The following is a 17,672-nucleotide window of genomic DNA, read 5'->3' as shown; positions in this document are numbered from 1 at the left end:
TCTTGCATAGCCTGAGTTTTCCAGAGCAGGTCACGGAAGGAAGCCTGGGTAAGTTCAGCACCGTCTGTGACTGGGGGTGCGCTTTGGAATCCTAGTTCGTAGACACAAATCATGTTCTCCAACATCAGTTTTATCTATAACAAAAATGTAATACATCTCAAGAGGAAATGCAGTGTAGGCGTTAGGTGCCTAGACTCTGGAGCGAAACCGGTTGATGCTCCGGATTTGCCGTTTAATAATAGCCACGTGACTCTGGGCAACTTACTTAATCTTCCTGCGATTCAGTTCCTCCACCAGCAAAATGGGACTAAGACTCAAGAGTTGTTGTGAAGACTGAGTTAACCTATACAAAGCACTTCGTGTTAACAGTGCCTGTTACAAAGTAAGTGCTCTAGAAGTTTGAGCTATCCTTTCTATTGTCATCATTGTTTTTGACTCTGTCTTCATCTTTTATTTCTCAGTTTGTTAGAAAATGTGGGCAGGAATGAGAAGTGCTATTTATTGGGATCCTCCAACTCTCACCTCCAGCAGTTATAGAAGTTTAAGAAATCTCACACAGTTCTTAGAACCATTGCCCTTTAGTTCATAGTCCTTGGTCCCCTTACTGGGTGAAATTTGGATATCAGTGGATTTCAAATGCCAGGCCGAGCATCTCAGACTTTAGTTCTAGTTGGATTGAGATTGACAAAGCTAATTAGTTAGTTGGGCCAGATTTTTCAGTTCTGTTTTTTTGGTTTTCCTTTTACGTGTAAACTCCCTTTTCAATCAGATTGACTCCACTGACTCCGATTCTCAGAGATTACTCCTGCATCCCTCAGGTTTTCTGCACATTCCAGAGATCCCTCCTTGCTCTGGCACCCGCATGTCCTACCCTGGTCTTTGCAAATCCTAGAGGAGGAAGGCTCTTTTCTACCTCGTCACAAGGATTCTTTCCCTGAATTCAGACATGATCTAAGGAGTTTAAAGGTGGAAATGGACAGGTAGGCAGAAATAATTGGAATACAATGTGTTAAGTACAGTTAAAGAGATATCTAAATGGTACCATAGGAGTGTGCCAGTCAGGACAGGAAACAGATGGCATACTCAAAAAGAGTGATTAAAGAGAGTTTAATAAAGAATTTATTTACAGAGGTGTAGGCAGAGTTAGAAATAATTAAGCATAAACAATGAGAAATTACTCCCACCCTTAAGTCTGAAGAGGCAAAGGAAAGGAGCTATTGCCAAAATTCAGAAAGAAAGCTGTTTAAGGGAGATCTACCAAACAGGAACTCTTTCAGTAGATGCAGCCCCTGCCAATCCAAGACCTAGGAGGAAGGCAGTTAGGGAAATATTGCTACAATCTTACTCTCTTCTCCCCTCTGAGCTTCTTTCAGGCCCCTCCTTTGTTCAAATCCACGAGAAAGTCAGAGGATAGGAAAACCTGGTTAATGTTGTTCCAAGAGGTCAACCTCCAAGGGCCCAGGGCAGGTAGAGAATCTTAGTGAGGGGGTCTAGAGGGCAAAATAGAAGAGCCCAGCACAAAGTGTAGGGGTACAAATTCTTCCAGAGGCCTTCAAAGATGACCTTTTAGAGAAGGTAACATTTGAGCTAAATCCTGGAAGATAAGTAGGGGTTTACCAAATAGAGAAGAGAATTCTAAACAAAGAGATAGCATACTCAGTGGTCATAGATATAAAAAGAGCATGCGTGGGATATCTAGGCAAGCAATCCCATTTGGCAGAAGCACCTAATACTTGTGGAGAGATGGGCCTGAAAAAACACACACATTTAGGAGCAGATTATAAAGGTTCTCATGCCATGCTAAGGTGATGGGACTCAATTCTGCAGTTAATGAGCATCCATTCAAAGACTTTCAGAGAGAGAGTGACATAAGCATATTTTAGTTAGAAAAACATTTGAATGGCAGTATAGAAGATGCGGACTGGACTGTAGAGAGACCAAAAGCAGGAGGATCATTTTGGAGGTCTTTGCGATAGTTCAGGAAAGATAAAGGCGAGTGGCTCTAAAGCAGTGACCATGATGATGAAGCGAAGATTCTAGACCTACTCTGAAGGTAAAATTAACAGTGCTTGATGACCTAATAACTATGAGGAGTGCCAGGAAAGACAGGCTCTGGAGGAGTATCCAATTTCTAGATTGAGAAACTAGGTCAATGGTGGTACTATTAATTACAAGAAAGGCCTCAAGAAGACCGGGTTTATGGAAGATGACATAGAGTTCAGCTTTCTATGTATTGAGTATGTGGTGCCTGTGGAGCACTAATGGGGAAATGTCTAATTGTAAAAGGATAGTAGATGACTGGGACTCTGAAGAGAGACTTAGGAGCCAGATACACAGTTTGGGGAACTATTTATTTATTTATTTATTTTTATTTAAAAAAATTTTTTAAATATGTCTTTATTGACTTTAGAGAGAGGAAGAGAGATAGAAACATCAGTGATGAGAGAGTCATTGATCGGCTGCCTCCTGCAGGCCCCCACTGGGGATCGAGCCCACAACCCGGGCGTGTGCCCTGACCGGGAATCGAACCTCAGTCTCCTGGATCCTAGGCTGATGCCCAACTGCTAAGCCACGTCTGGCCAGGCACAACAATTTATTTTTTGTAACCTAGGTAAACTATAGCCACCAGATGTTTCTCAACCTCTGTAAATAACAAAGGGGGAAAATGTGACTCCACATAGAATGAAATAAATAATGAGAGTCAAGTAATCCTTGCTGATGCTCCTTGCCGTTGGGAAGGGTTTGGCGTTTGTTCGTTAGTAATAGAAACTCACCACTCAGAACTGCATGGTAGTGTAGGAGTGTTTTTTTAAAAAAAAACAAAAAACAAAAAAACGGACTTCAGTTTTGAAAATGGAGTGCCATTTTCTCCTTAGATCTAAGCTCATTAATTTTGTAAACAAACTCCAAGATTCCCATAGCAGCTTTATTTTATTACATACACTCATCTCTCAGGAACACGCGCTTGTTCTTCAACAGAAGCATTTGGTAACGCCGTGTCCATCCAGCAAAGTGCTTTCCCTCATAGTAGTCACATAATAAATATTTACTGGATGAATGGATGGTAGACAGATGGATAAATGAAAGCAATAGATTATATTAAAGTAATGTCAATTTTGTTAGGAGTTTGATATGCACATATAGTGTGTAAAAAACATCATCACGGGAGTATTAGAGACTGTCTGGTTTTGCGTCATCAGGGGAAGAGAGCCAGCATTAGACAATGGCCAGTTGCTCCTTTGCATCCGGCTGCCTCAACCATCTTACTTAAGAAATTAAATACATTTCTTCCAGTTCCTTGCTATATGAAATAGATGACCATAGGATCATAGGAACAGAGTCTCGCAACTCTACTTCTTTTGTATAGTTCCCAGCATAATTATTTTGAAATTTTAGAAATACAGTTATCTGAAACAATGGAAGTGTACTTTTTTTTTTTTAATATATCTTTATTGATTTCAGAAAGAGGAAGGGAGAGGGAGAGGGAGAGAGAGATAGAAACATCAATGATGAGAGAGTCGTCATTGATCAGCTGCCTCCTGCACGGCCCCCACTGGGGATCGAGCCCACAACCTGGGCTTGTGCCCTGACTGGGAATCAAACCACAATCTCCTGGATCCCAGGTCGATGCTCAACCGCTGAGCCACATCAGCCGGGCTGGAAGTCTACTCTTAATAGCACGTAATGAAGCACAAGTAAAACCAGTTGATTTTTGACTCCTGACTGTGCACATGATCAATATGTGACTTAATACACTTGTTGAAAGTTGTAAAGTGACTGAATAAACTGTATTTTATTAAAATCCTCTTTTCAAAATTTTATTCAAAATAAACTTAGAAAAAAATGTCCTGCTTTGGAGACTGTCCATCTTGGGAAATTTGGAATGAGTCATTAATACACTATACACCATGACCCTTCCCTACCTCGATTTTCATGTAGTTTCTTTGTCTTCAGTGGGCACTATCAACACTTGACCTTTTATCACCTTCTACCCATGTAACAAGTCCTCCCAGCCCATGCAACAAGTGGAAAGATTTATTTCCAAATGCTATCTCCCTAAAGAATGAAGTGCAGATACATGACGTCTAAAGGGAACTGGGCCTCGAGTTAAATCATGACACTGCCCAGGCACTCACAGATCATTATGATCTCTGGGTAAACAGGGCCGACCTCTAAGTGCCTGAGTCAAAGGTAACAGGAAGATCCAGGCGTACCGAAGATGCTTGACAAACTTAACCTTTTCATTGAATATTTAAAATACCTGTATTTTATCTGTATCTGTCTCCTAACAGGTACAGTCCATGCCCTAGTCACCTATGTATTTTTCTCAGCACCTAGCACAATATTCATTGTTAGAATGAAATGAGAAACTGCCACATACATAATTTTTCCTTTCAAATTTTTTTATATTTTCCAATTTTTCTGTAATGAATGTAAACAGCTTATACAATAAAATAATTAACAGTCCCAATATTTGTTTGTGCTTTTAAGGTGTATATTTTACATAGATCTATGATATTGAATATATTTTATACATATATACATGATCATACTTATGATTGAAGGAAAGTAAGGAAATCGTTTAAAACTGACTTGTGAGTCAGTACATAATGCATTTTCAACTTCTTATGGTAATTTGTTAGTTACAATACAGAATATTTAAATACTAAATATGTGTTTGTGTTGTTCTAAAAACTGGTTAGCAAAAACTGAAATGAATGTTTTGGTTGTTTTCTTATGACACAACTGGGTGAAAAGCAGAACTACACAGAAGTTTCATAATGAAGCTCCAAACCGCATTAGGCTCGTCTATTGTCAGGCTCTGTTGCGTTCCCCCAGCTGACCCCGACTCCCTGAGGTTGGCAAACAGGGCAAAGTTTGCGTCAAAACCACGCCCTGCCTTTGAGCTTTTGGGATACACTTGGAATTCTGGGAGAAACCAAAAGAAACAGCAGGTTTTTTTCCTCCAGATGTGGCAGGTCTATCACTTTCAGTGGTTATTCAAATTTCAAACTCAGCCCAGCAAGTAAGGGCAGTCGCCTGGGAGGGGAAGGAGGGGACCGGCGGGAGAGTCCTAAGGTTCTGTCCCGCTCCCATTGAGATGTCGCTATTGTAAGATTCCCTGGACGAGGGAGCAAGTTATGGAGAAGGCAGGGCCCGGAGGAAGGGAGAGGATGGAGGCAGGAGCCAATGAGGAGAGTGTGTCCTAAACAAAGATTGGGATTAATCCAATTCTGTTGTCCTGAGATCCAAGGGGGAAAAATGGCACTTGACAATTAATAGTGTTCATTTTTCTGGAGGCTGGTTCCATGTATGAAGCAGGTTGTGTTCCTGCATGATCATTAAAAGGACAATTTAATGCAGAGTTTTATTCTTAAAAGAAAAAAAATTCTGAAAAAAAAAATCCAATAATGTAAATTTTGCTTGGTTGTCCCATGTCTATCAAATACACTTTTTCTTTAGCTAGTCCTGTAAATAATGAACTGGAAAATAATTTTCATCTTAATTTTTAAATTATTCTTTTATTTATAATAGTCAACATTTGTTGAGTACTCAACTCTATTCAGGCACTGTGCTAAGTATTTTACATACTTTTATGGAGAAACACTGCCCAATCCAGTATTTCCTTCCATATGGGGGAACACCCAGTAGAGTAATCTTCCTGGCCTGTATACACTGACTACTTCCCAGGGCAGAGAGAAGCTACTTTGGATATTGATCTACTGGGAGTCTGGGATGAAGACCAGGCACATGACAAAGGTCAAATATAACTGATGTTACTTTCCCCTTCTCCATTCTCTTTCATATATCCCAGCCTGCAAAACACATGTGTGCTAGTCTGCTCTCAATGAGGCCAGCAGAAGAGTGGTTACAAGGCTGGGAAAAGACAGTAAGTCAAGTCTAGGACTGGGTTGGATATTGATCTACTGGGAGACAGTCTCCTGGGAATATTATGCAGCTGAGAGAAATGAAAGTGAGCATTTCTTTGCTTTTGGCAAATACAGAACACATAGATTTCATATGTCTCACTATGGAGACCCAACAAAGCAGAACGTAGAGGGGTATGTAAGAAAAATGCATGTGTGCTTTTTCGCAAAGGGTTTGCAGCCAGAACACAGGTGATGTGAAAACCACCACTAAATCAAACCCAAAATGAGAAAGGAAAAGACTCATATCAACATGAGTCTTTGGACACGTAGACTCCGGCAAGTCGGCCACTACTCACCATCTGATCTACAAGTGGGGTGGGATCGACAAAAGAACCATCGAAATATTTGAGGAGGCTGCTGAGATGGGGAAGGGCTCCTTCAAGTCTGCCTGGGTCTTGGAAAAACTGAAAGCTGAACGTGAGCATGATATCACCATTGATATCTCCCCATGGAAATTTGAGACCAGAAAGTATTTTGGGACCATCATTGATACCCCACATCACAGAGACTTCATCAAAAACATGATCACAGGCACACCTTAGGCTAACTGTGCTGTCACGATTGTTGCTGCTGGTGGTGAGTTTGAAGGAGGCATCTCCAAGAATGGGCAGACCCGTGAGCATGCCCTTCTGGCTTACACACTGGCTTGGTGGTAACAAAATGGATTCCACTGAGCCACCCTACAGCCAGAAGAGATACAAGAAAATTGTTAAAGAAGTCAGCACCTACATTAAGAAAATTGGCTACAACCCTGACACAGTAGAATTTGTGCCAATTTCTGGTTGGAACAGTGACAACAGGCTGGAGCCAAATACTAATATGCCTTGGTTCAAGGGATGGAAAGTCACCCATAAAGATGGCAATGCCAGTGGAACCACACTGCTTGAAGCTCCGGATTGCATCCTACCGCCAGCTTGTCCAACTGACGAGCCCCTGCATCTGCCCCTCCAGGGTGTTTACAAAATTGGTGGTATTGGTGCTGTCCCTGTGGGCCGAGTGGAGACTGGTGTTCTCAAGCCCGGCATGGTGGTCGCCTTTGCTCCAGTCAATGTTACAACTGAAGCAAAGTCTGTTGAAATGCACCATGAAGCTCTGAGTGAAGCTCGTCCTGGGGACAATGTGGGCTTCAATGTCAAGAGCGTGTCTGTCAAAGATGTTTGTGTGGCAGTGAGGCTGGTGACAGCAAACATGACCCCCCAGTGGAAGCAGCTGGCTTCACAGCCCGGGCGAGTGTCCTGAACCATCCAGGCCAGATCAGTGCTGGACATGCACCTGAGCTGGACTGTCACACAGCTCATCTTGTCTGCAGACGTGCTGAGCTGAAGGAGAAGACTGATTGTCGTTCTGGGGAAAAGCTGCTGGACCTAAGCGTCTGAAACCTGGTGACGCTGCCACTGTCAGGATGGCGCCTGGCAAGGCCACGCGCGTCGAGAGCTTCTCTGACGACCCTCCTCCGGGCCATTCTGCTGTTCGTGACGTGAGACAGACAGTTGCTGTTGGTGTCATCAAAGCAGCGCACAAGAAGGCAGCTGGAGCTGGCGAAGTCGCCACGTCAGCCCAGGAAGCTCAGAGGCGGAATGAATATTACCCCCAGTACCTGCCCCCAGCCTCAATCAGTGGGAAGAACGTCTCAGAGCTGTTTGTCTCAATTGGCCCTTGAAGTTTAGGAGTAAAAGGCTGGTTAATGATTACAACGCATCGTAAAACCCTCAGAAGGAAAGGAGAATGTTTTTGTGGACCATTTGTTTTTTTTTTATGTGTGTGGTAGTTTTTACATTATTTGTTTTTAAAATCACTACTTTTTAATGGAAACAACTTGACCAAAAATCTGTCACAGAATTTTGAGGCCCATTAAAACAAAGTTTAATGTGAAAAAAAAAAGAAAAAGAAAAATGCATGTCTGGGTCAGAAAACAAAGAGAGAAACAAAGAGAAAGTGTGTGAGAGAGCAAAGGAAAGCCGATGCCCAAATCCAGCAAATGGTACTAGCCCTACCCCAGGGAGAAAAAGAAAGCAAGCAATCTGAAAAGCAGGTCAAACTGCTGTAGACTCAGGTGAGCTTTTCTGAAAAATAGCAGTGGAACAGAGGAAGGAATCTATAACACTGGAGGCCTAATCTCTTGCTGTGGAAAAAGATGTAGCTGAAAGAAGTGCTACTCAAGGCTATGACATCGAAAGTGACAGGCAAAGGTCTTGAGTAGCACATAACACAGGTAAGAGAAACTCTCCAGGCCCATAGAGGCACAGGTTCCAAAAGCAGCTTTAACCCAGGTCTTTGCTGAGGGTGAGATCCCATTGAAATAACTGTAGGAAGCAGGAGGAAGCCATCTGTAGGAGACAGGGGTCTTGGCCACGGCAGGAGGTAAAGGCAACCACCCCCGGGGCTCAGGATTGAAGAGCTGTTCATAAGATATCCCGGAGGTTATGTAACTAGACAGAGCCCCACTCTTTTCAGCAAGGGATGCTTGAAACATGGGACTCAATGGGAAAGGACAATGGAGAGTTTTTGAAGATGTTAGACAGGAAGGAAAGGTCCTTAAGTAAAGCCTATTGACCAGGGCTGCCATCGTGTGATTTTTAAATATTTTTAGAAACCCACAGCCCGTGATTCACAGGGACTGGGTGCTGTGTGGGGAGACCAGCAGGTTCGGCACTGCCCGATGTCTGACTGATGTTCCATATTAGGAGGCCTATTGCTGCCAAACAACTGAGCCACATCTTCAGTCCTAGCCTTTAGAAGTTTAGCAGGTTACGTTTTGACCACCATTTATTATCTCCTTTCTTAATCTCAGTACTAATGCTGAACTGCAGTGGGAGAAGATATGCTTTCTCCCTTTTTCCCCAGGAGGAAACAGATGCAATGAGCCAAGTAACTTTCCTAAGATCACACTGTACCAAGTGGCAGAATTTGAATTCAAGTAGAAGCTGAGTTCTTAGCTTCATTTCTTATTATAACTCTTTTCATGATGAAAGCTTTTGATACACACAAACGAAAAACATGCCACTAGTGAATACATTAGGAGTGTTGATAAAGTTAGGTCCCGTAAGTCTTCAATTTATTTTTCTTAGATTGTGTTTGAACTTTTAGGTTGTCACATTTGAAATCTCACTAAATGTCTTAACAAATACTTCAAAAAAAGGCTATTTGAAGGCAAACATAACTTCCATTTATCTTTTTCTCTCATGGGACCTCTAGCACATGACAAAGAGTGGACCAAAATTGTGTCTGCCCCAAATATTTTCACCTGTGTGTTGGCGACCTGGAAAGGCTTGAATCTAGATATTTCCAATAGTTTGAACATGACAGTCAAGGGAGTAGAATTAAAATGAGAAGGTACTCATCTTAAAAATCAAGTAGAATTTATCAAACTTACAAATCTACTCCACACTTTCCAGGAAACCATTGTTAGTTACTGTTTCTTTGTCTGGATTGTTTTATTAACTGAAAAAAATTGCTGTTTTATGCAATGATGTGAACATTTTGTTTGAAAATGAGTGGAAAGCAGAAAAATAAAACACAATACTTATGATTATTCAAGTAAGACAAAGATGGAAATTATTAGACATACTAAAAGTAAAAATATTTGGCCTCAAATTCTCATTGGATTTAAGCTGGTCAACAGTTTAATTATAAATGCAAAAAACAAATTTTAAGCATTTGTTCAAAATGCAGAGATATAGTGACAGAGAAAATAGATGTATGAAATTATGAATTGGAAGTCAGCATCAAGAAATATCCCGGGAGTCCAAATGCAAAGAGAAGCATTAGTTCCACAGCTCTGTTAACAGGGATACAGCTGTGGCTTGATTCCTCTCTCAGGGGAGAAAGAAGACTGATGTTTAACTTTTTCTTGAGAAAGTCAGTGTACAATCTCATGTGTAATTCCTCACAAAATCCCCTGAAAAACCACCCTTAGCAAGTCCTTCCCAACATTTACATGCATTTCTTCTGACTATCATATGTCCTTTCCGGTAAGCTGAGAGAGCTAGAATTTGAAAGAAGACATTATCAGGAAATGCATTCTTGTGTAAATTGGTGTTTAATCTACCCATGGAATATCTGACGTGGTATCAGAAGCCTTTCAGTTGCAAATAAGAAAACAGTAGGGCAGGCTTTTTGAGCCTGTGGACTCACAGAGTACATTCAACAACAATTTTTCCTTTCACCCTCATTGCTCATACTGAGAACCTGGTCCTCCCTTGGCAGGAATCCAGACTGGGACACTGCCAGGTAATACAAGTCGTCTGACGACATCTAGTCGTATGAATCGTCTTGTTTTATTAATCAACATGTTCCGTAATTTAAACGTAAAAGTCAAAACTCCAATTTCATTTCAAGCGAAAGTCTCTCCTCTTGAAAAAGGCCTTGCCGTGGCAGGTCTGTGTCATCTCTGCTCCTCCTTGCTGCTCCCACTCCTGCTTCCCGGTCACCAGGGGGCTGCCTCTGGAACCTGCAGGGTGAAAGCAGAGAGATGACCAAGGGCTAAGGGGCAAGAAATGTCTCACCTGACTGGCACCAAGGTGCCCTGGCATGGGTCCCCTCTGGCTGTGGCAGATGTTTAAAGCTATCTGTTTCCAGCGGATGTTCAAAGCTGACTATTCTCGTGGGTGGTTTCACGGGTATTTTGGAGGAGCCCTCGTCAAACTGCCTGTCCTGTGGGTGAAACATTTACCTCTAGCTGGTCACTTGTGTTTCCTCCCACAGCGGTGGGAATCAGGTGGGCCAAGCCTCTGGTAGGGTCACTTCACCTTCCTGAGCAGGACTCTTGAGCAAAATTTGCAATGGCTCCAGATTGGCTCTCTTCTGAGCATGCCCCTACTTGATACGAAGCATAATCTTTGTCCCTGCTTTCAGCACAGATGCAATTAGCACCCAGTGCAGGCTGGGTTCTTTCTCTCGCTGTGCTCTAGACCAAGAGCTACAGCTTCTTACCTCGCCTCTCCAAGTTCATTTATTTGCATGTCATCACCACCTCATCCACTGCATCACCAGCAGTCACTTTTAGTACCTGTCCACACATGGCCACTCCAAGATTATGAGCATGATTTCCCATTCCTCCCTCCAAAAAAGGGATGTATGCAAGCATTTTGTAGATTTTAAGTTTATAAGGTAATAATTATATAGAAAACAATAAAATATAAAATGATTATGTTATAAAAATATAATTATACTTATAATGTGTAAATATAATTATAAAATATAAAATTATTATATTATAAAATGTAAAATAATTTTATATACAACAAATATATAATAATAAAATATAAAATTACATATCATATCACTGTATACCTTATATATATAATATATGAACAAGTTTCTATAACTGTCATTCTTTCATGCCTTTGAAGGTATAAAGGGAGCTAGAGAGCCTGGCACAGAGCTCCTTGTCCAATGAACGTCCCAAGTCAAGGAAGAGACTATGAAAAAGGCCTACTCTCTTCTCTCAAACAAATGCCTCAGAAAGGTGGTGATAAATTGCCCAGCCTTTTCATGGCCCAAGGCAGCTTTGCCCAGGTGCCCAGTTCTGGGAAACCATCTCCATCATAGTAACTGAGATGCCCTCTCCAATCAAAGGTTAGTGGCTCATGGGTTCCTCCATCCTGCCGGGTCCTCTTCAGTAGGAAGGAGATAAATGATAGATGTGCCGCAGAGATGGTCTCCTTGCTCCTGGAGATAGGGCCAACTTCCGTAACTGTGCTCTGCTGCGTGTGAAGCATGAAGCCATGCATCAATAGTGAGGAACCAGAGCTCTACTAAATCTGGGGTAAAAATGAAAGACGGGGCCCTGGCCGGTGTGGCTCAGGTGGTTGGAGCGTCCTCCTGTATACCAAAAGGTGGCAGGTTCCATTCCCACTGAGGGCACATACCCAGGGTGCAGGTTCTATCCCCAGTCGGGGTGCATGTGGGAGGCAACCGATCCATGTTTCTCTCTTCCTTTCTCTCTTCCTCAAAAAAAAAAAAAAAAAAACCAATAAAAATAAACAAAAAAAAAGGTGGAGAATGTTGATAGTTCGGGGTGAAGATCAGTTTTATTACTGTTTCCTGACTTCACAAGATTTTCTCTTGCATAAAGTTACTTGGCACAAACTTTGACAGTTCTCATTTAGCATAATGATTATGTGCACAGATGTTGGGAGTTAGATGACTTGGGTTTTAATTCTCACTCTTCCACTTTAACTGTGTGGCCTTGGACAAGTTACCTGAGCAAGTTCATGGAGTGAGGGGTAGGAGTGCTCCCTTCTGCTCCTTAAAGCATCTAAAAATCTGTTGAAATCAGACTCTGAAGCCCATGGCAGCCTGATGGCCTTAAAGGGAGCATGTAGACAGGATTATCTGGCAAAGGAGAACCTCCAGTTCAACTTTTATTGAGTCTCCATTCCCCCAGAGAAACCAGCAACTCAAGAGGTGAGCCTGGCAGGGACTGCATCTTCTCCAGGACTTGTCTAAAGGCACTACGGCAACACGCAGGCAGCCAGCCTCCTACGTTGAGGTGGAGGGATGGCAGACATGGCAGGTTTCAAGTGGAAATTTTACAAGACCCAGGGACAGCCATATAGCTGGGCATCCAAGAGATAAGAATCTGATTTAGAAACAGGAAGGATCTTTAAAATCCTTAGCTTCAGTAATTTGAATAAAATAAAGCATGATATTGGAAGGCATGACTAAGCTGAAAATAGCAGTTTTAGATTGGGAGGGTGAGATGATGCATTTCTGGAAAAGGCATTTTACTTGAGACCTGAGATATAAGAAGGAGACTGAGTCCTTTATCCATTCATTCAGTCGTTCATTCAACAAATGTTTATTGAGCATGAACGTTTTATTATTGTGTGCCAGGGCTCTTTTAGGCATAGAAGACAGAGCAATAAACAAAATTAGATAAGAATACCTGTCCTAATGGAACTCCTATTCCAGTGTGGTAAAACAAAAATAAAAAGGAAACTATATAGTGTGCCAAATGGTAATAAGTGCTATGGGGAAAAGCATAAAAAAGGGAAAGAATATTTAATTTCAGTTTTAACGTTTCACCAGGGTTTCAGGGATCCCTCACTGAAAAGGTTTAACAAAGAAAGATTTGAAAGAGACGAGGAAGTGAGCCATGCAGAAATCTGGAGGAAGAAAATGCTAGGCAGAAAGAAACAGCAAGTGCAAAGGCCCTGGGGCAAGAGCATGCTTGATGTATTCCAGGAAAAGCAAGGGAGCTAGAATGCCTAAGAAGAGTAAATAAAAGGGAGGGCGGTAAAAAGCCATACAGATTATGTAAGGTTAAGCAGAGGCCTGGAGTAAAATTCTTCTAGGCAGTTGGAACAGCAACTGTGAAAGTCCTGAATCAGGACCAAGGTTGGCCCTATTTAAGCTACAGAAAGGGGCTGATAGAGCTGAAGTATACTGAGCAAGGGGAAAAGTTAAGATGAAGTCCGAAAAGTCATCTAAGTGAGACACCTTTTTTTAATGTAGAGCCTTATATTATAATTATAGACCAGTGTTAGGAATGTATATATACATCTATTTTTCCTAAGTACATTGGAAATAATTAGCTATTACTGTTGTTATTCATGAGATACTATTCAGTTGAATAGATTGAGGAATGCTGCCTTCATGCCAGCTTTAACTTACCCTCGCGCTCATTCCCCATATCAAAGAAGACTATACCAGGAACTTGCTAAAGAGCCTCCAGATTCTCTTTTACTTTTTCTTAAATTACAGTAGGATTAAATCACTCCTCTCCTCAAAATTTTCTGTTGACTTTTTTACTTGAACAGTTGACCCTTTAACAACATGGGAGTTAGGGGTACCGCAGACCTCTGGACAGTTGAAAATCCACATACAACTTTTGACTCCTCAAAACTTAAGTTATTCCCGGGTATCCATGGAAGATGGGTTCTAGCACCCCCCACCGATAACAAAATCTGCAGATGCTCAAACCGCTTATAAAAATCAATGCATAGAGTCAGCTCCCTGCATCTGCAGATGCTTAATGGTGGATGAAGAACCAGTAAAGGATTTATTGGAGGAAAATCCACTTATAAGTGGACTGATGAAGTTCAAACCTGTGTTGTTCAAGGGTCAACTGTAGAATCAAGTTCATGCTCAGTAGCCGGCAAGGATGTCAAGGTCCCCTCTAGGTGTCCCTCCACATGTTCCTTTCAAAGGCACTGATGTACAAATTCTGCTCTGAATGTACATGCATGATCAGAACTCTACCATTTAGCTCATGCCACTCCCTCAGCCTGAGCTCTCCTTCCCTGTATTCTTCGCTTGTTCGAAGTCTTCTCTTCCTCCAGAGCCAGCAGTTTCCACTCCTCTTAAGATGTGCTTGCTATGCCTAGACAGAAAGTCCCTCATTCCTTCAGCCATGTACCCATCAATGTCACTTGTGTCTCAATTTGGTGTGTTTATCAGATTGCCTTTTTGTAGACTTGTATCACGTCTCTCACTCCCATTAAAGTATAAGCACACTGAATGCAAGGGCTTTATTTGTGTTGTATTTTGCAGAACTGGTGCCCAGCATAATTGCTAGTGCTCACTAAGCCGGTGCTCACTAAGTTGCTGATGAAGTGAAATTTGAGAGGCAGGAATGTGACAAACACCTTTACAAAACGCACAAGGACAGCCCAGCCAGCTGATGGCTCGTGTGGCTCAGCGGTTGAACATCGGCCTATGATCCAGGTGATCACAGTTTGATTCCCAGTCACGGCACATGCCCGGGTTGCAGGCTTGATATCCAGCGGGGGGCATGCAGGAGGCAGCCGATCAGTGACTCTTATCATTGGTGTTTCTATCTCTCTCTCTCCCTCTCCCTTCCTCTCTCTGAAATCAATAAAATTATATATATTTTTAAAAAGCACTAGGACACAAAGAGAATAATAATATGACCATGCTGTCAAGGAGTTTATAAACCAATAATAGTAGCTACCATCGATTGAGTCCTAACGAGGCTATAGGCACCATCCATAGAGTTAGCCACTTTACACTCACAGCAACCCAATGAGGTAGGTGTCAGAGCCCCAAGTTTACATCATGAGGTTAAGGAGCTTGTCCAAGTTCATAGAGTAAGCAACAGGATTCAAACTTCTGTCCGTCCAGCTTCTAAGCCTGTGCTTTTCCCACTATACATTGTATCAGTTGGGATCTAGTCAGGAAAATAAACAGGTCTTTCAGAGAACAGGACATTTTTTTTTTTTTTACAGAGGATTCGTCACACAGATGAATGGAAGAGTGAAGAGGCCAAATAAGGAATGATGAAGCAGCCCAGAGATTTAGCAAAATTAGGTCAGTCCCCCTGCTGCATGGTGACACTGGGGGAAGATGGTGCTACCAGAGCCCAGAGGCCTGAACTGACAGGCAGAGGAAGCTAGAACCACGGGGGGAACTGCGCAAGGGAGACCTGGGGCCAGGAAGGGAGAGGCTGCCCAGTGGGCCCTGCCAGATTCCACAGGAAGCGGGGAAAGAAAGAGTGAGAAAGGCCCTGGCGGCTCCCTCCCTCTGCTTTCAGTCTTTGACTTTGCTTCCCATTGCCTTAATTAATGTATCAAGAGCCAAGGAACAAAAGAGCCTGCGAGAGCAGAGCCTGGGAAGGGTGGAGATGGGTCTGAGACCAGCGCAAGCAGGCGCTCTCTCTATCCGAAATGAAAAGGGCTGGGAAGTAAAACAGTGTTTAGTCTGGGCCAGGAAGAATGGCAAAGGTATTAAGCAAATTCAAAAGGAGGGGAGGCTGATGGTGGCTGCAATAATAAAAGACTCCTCAGAAGGGGGGAAGTTATACTGATTCCTTAAGAAAGGTAGAATTTCTGCAGGTGAAGAAAACAGAGTAGGTGGTCCTGACAGAATGAGCCGCTTGAGTATTTTCCTGCAGGTGAAGAATACTACTCATTCTTTTAAAAAGCATCTCTACTCAGCAATGCCTATAATTTATGTGCACAGCACAAAGAATAACAAAACACACACACAGACACTGTCCAAGTTCAGGAAACAGTATGTCATTATTTGCAATTTACTTTTTAAAAAATCATGGTTTAAAAATATATATATACACTATATGCATGCATATATGTCTGTCTGTATGATAATACTTACCTTTAGGATGATTTTAAGTGTACAATTTAGTGGCGTCAAAGACATTCACAGCACTGTGCACCCATCACCACTATCTATTTTAGAACCTTTTTCATCACCCCAAAAAGCAACTCTGTGGCCATTCAGCACTGACTCTCCAATCTCCCCTCTCCACAGGCCTTGGTAATTAATTTATTTTAAAATGTATAAAAAAAAATGCCTGGCTATCGTGGCTCAGCGGTTGAGCATCAGCCTATGATCCAGGAGATGGAGGTTCAATTCCCTGGCTGGGCACATGCCTAGGTGGAGGGCTCAACCCCAATAGGGGGCATGCAGGAGGCAGCCAATCAATGACTCTCTCATCATTGATGTTTCCCTCTCTCTCTCTCTCTCTCTCTCTCTCTGAAATCAATAAAGAAATATTTAAAAATATATCAAAAAATTAAATGGCTTAATGGATGGTTAGAGGAATGTTCATAAAATGTTAAGAGATGGATTATATAACATGCTAACTGGATGATCTAGGTGGTGGATATATGTGTCCTGCAAATTTTTTTCAAATTGTAGGTTTGCAGTTTTTCCTCAATAAAATGTTAAGGGGGAAATTTCATACTTGGGCCCCCACCCAGGATTCTGATTTAATCGGTTGTGTTTGGGCCTGGACATCAGAATTTTTAAATTGTTTTCTGGATGTTTCTGATGTGAAGCCAGGTTTGAGCACCACTGCATGGGATCGCAGAGCAAGGGTGAGCAGAACTGGGCAGGAGGGGTGGAAGAGAGAGGGGAGTTTCTGGTGCATAGAAGGTGGGGCCTCCTGGCTGGGCTTCAGTGTGCTTTGTGGCTAGACAGGCAGATGGGCCAGCTCCAAGTGAAGGACACAGGAAGCAGCTTCTCGGTGGGTTATTGAGAACATGGCGTTGGTCAGGGTTCTCTGAAGTTCTTAAAACGGGACTGAGACATTTATACATTTAATTTTGCATGATTTGTCCTTTGCAATGTTTCCTATAGCTTTACCCAGGAGCATCCATTCTTTCAGAATTCTTTGCATGTCAGCTGCCTTTAACCCTTACAGAGGCTAAGATCCATTTCAACATGAATATATATACATTTTCACGTTTTACTGACTCATCTTTAAGTCATTTTTATGGAGATGAAGAGCTGGGTCTGTTGAAGCAGAAAGAAAATGTTATAACCTAGGTGGGCTTGGGCTCACGGGTCAGCAGAGGGAGAACAAGAGAAAGCTGGGCCTGGGCAATACAGGGACCTGCAATTGAATCTAGCTGTCAGGTTTTGAAATTTAACCATTCCAACAAAGCATCTGTAAACCCATTAACCGTGGTAACTGACACTCTCCAGAGAACTGATACCTAGACTTGCCCAACCACAACGTGCCCCCCGCAGCAGTATGCACATCCGCTGTAACCGCTCTTCTTCCTCTAAGGGTTATGGTGATATGTAAGGTTGTTTGTCCCCAAAGTAAATGATCCCAGTCCATTTAACCATGTGAAAGGCAACAGGCACACTACCATCTGATCCCTTGTCATGGGACCCTAGCCTGGCTCAGTACAAGTGCCAGCTGGAGGCAGAACAGGGCCCAAGGGCAAAGGCAGAATGGCATCTGAGGAAGAGGGCCACAGGTCAGTTACAGAGCAACTGTATCACAGGTGAGATCTAAGGGGAAGCTGC

At 42.5% G+C, this 17,672-nt stretch overlaps 1 pseudogene; it reads left to right on the top strand.

The window, feature by feature from the left end:
- The first annotated feature begins 5,812 nt into the window (after window positions 1–5,812).
- Window positions 5,813–7,823, top strand: LOC107546710 (elongation factor 1-alpha 1 pseudogene; annotated as a pseudogene).
- Window positions 7,824–17,672: the final 9,849 nt, after the last annotated feature.

This window comes from Miniopterus natalensis, chromosome 11, assembly GCF_054644295.1.
Source record: "Miniopterus natalensis isolate mMinNat1 chromosome 11, mMinNat1.hap1, whole genome shotgun sequence".
Classification (NCBI taxonomy): Eukaryota; Metazoa; Chordata; class Mammalia; order Chiroptera; family Miniopteridae; genus Miniopterus; species Miniopterus natalensis.
Note: the sequence above shows the minus strand (reverse complement) of the source record. Positions and strands in the feature narration are given on the sequence as shown.